We start from the raw sequence: 1,812 nt of genomic DNA, 5'->3' as shown, positions 1-1,812 counted from the left end.
TTAAACACAGTCATCTGAATAGCTAGATACTGTTAGAGGAAGAAATATGGAACAAATACTAAATGTGTATATATATGTATATATAAATATTTTCCATTTGAAATGGGTTACTTGTTAGGTAAACTAAATAGTTGAAATGTAACTTTAATTTTGATTGAGCTCTAGATCTGTGCAGGTGAGCAGCCAATCGAGCGTAATTAGGTCAAGCTGACTCCGCCCACCGAGAGATGCGGCATTAGAGAGAGAGAAAAAAAACTTGAGAAACAACGTGAATTAGAAGCTGCGTAAGATCTTGATTTATTTCATTTTGAGAGAGAACGCATGTGAAAACCAAACATTGCAAGTTATTTTGCAGACATTTTGTTGATAAATAAGTTTTTATTTCAAACTACTCACTTACTTACATTTTGTTGATTATGTGACCGTCGTCACGCTGAATTCCAGTGGAGTAGGCCATCATTGCGTCATCCGAGAGAAACCTGGAAAAAAACAGAGAAATATCATTAATACACGAGGGAATCGGTGAGTTAGTAAAAATAAATAATTAATGTTTAGTATATATGTTAAAAAAAAAATAGCGATTCAAGGGTGTATTGGTGTAACTGGAAGGAAAGAGGTGTTCAGTGAATGTACACGCTGTTATAAAAAATATGTACAGACATGTAAAGATTGTGTAGATTTAGTTAAATGTATGTAAAGTGAGGATTGATTAAGAATGTTGTTTTGTGTTTGTGCACAGGCCAGTTTTGTTATTTTAGAAATCTAGAATCTGGATTTTTTCAATTCATGAAGATGGCGAGCCAACCGTAAATCGATCAGAAACAACTATCCTTTGTCTTTTTGGACATCTGTATCACTTCACTTTCGGCAGGACATCGCGTCGGATTTTTTTCTTTTGAGGTTTGAAACATCTGACATTTTCATTTTTCCTTTTGAGCATTGGATCACTGATTTAAAGGAACTGAGGAGACAATATCATTCTTTATTGTTCAGACTGACATTTTGTTTGAACTGTGCATTCAAGAATTTCTGATACTGCATTGATACGCATTCATTTAGACTTTGTTTCGTATAAACAAGTGTTTACAGTGGACATTTGTACGTGTGACTAAACACAAGTCCTGACATTCGTGTTTATTTTATATTTACTGATCTTGAGTATACATTTGAGTTGTGTACATAAAAAAGGAGATCAGAAATTGAATGTTTATTACAATTTAATTTGCATTGGAGAGAAGAATTTTCTATGTCAAGGGTTAAATTTCAAATTCATTTAGCTTAATTGGTAAAAGTAATATTTAAAGCAGATTTAATATTTCTTTTTTTGGTTTTATTTTTATTTTTTGTTTGTTCTTGTTATTTTTGCCCTTTATGCAGTGTCATTGATATTTTTTTTTCCCAACCAGTGTATCCTATCAATCGCGCTTACAAGTCAATTTTATCCAATATAAAGGTGCGCATTTACATCTATGTATGTGTGTGTGTCTTGCCTCTTACGAGTTTCAGTCTCTTCTGATTTGGTCCTGATTTGCGAATTACAGTTTACCTACAATAACTGTTAAACCTTAGTGAGTTATTGTTTTCCCTAATATATGAGTTAACCCCTCTGTTTCATTTTACAAGACAAGGGTTACACTCATTTGTGGCGAGCCAGCCAGGAGACGAGGCAAAGGGAACCACACACACATAATTACTATAATTCACTTATAGTTCCTGTCTTGGAAAAAAAAAAAAAGGTAACCGTTTTCAGTGGTTGTAGATATAGCGAAGTGAACAAATAGAACAAAATGGAGGTTGTAGAAAAAGAGTGCG

General features: G+C 33.4%; 1 long non-coding RNA gene across 1 annotated transcript; it reads left to right on the top strand.

Annotated features, from left to right (window-relative positions):
* Window positions 1–386: 386 nt before the first annotated feature.
* On the top strand, window positions 387–1,470 carry LOC113052279 (uncharacterized). Its single transcript, XR_003277012.1, has 2 exons — window positions 387–522; window positions 740–1,470. It is a non-coding gene; the product is annotated as an uncharacterized LOC113052279 (long non-coding RNA).
* Window positions 1,471–1,812: the final 342 nt, after the last annotated feature.

Source organism: Carassius auratus, chromosome 32 (genome assembly GCF_003368295.1).
Source record: "Carassius auratus strain Wakin chromosome 32, ASM336829v1, whole genome shotgun sequence".
NCBI classification, from domain to species: Eukaryota; Metazoa; Chordata; class Actinopteri; order Cypriniformes; family Cyprinidae; genus Carassius; species Carassius auratus.
Note: the sequence above shows the minus strand (reverse complement) of the source record. Positions and strands in the feature narration are given on the sequence as shown.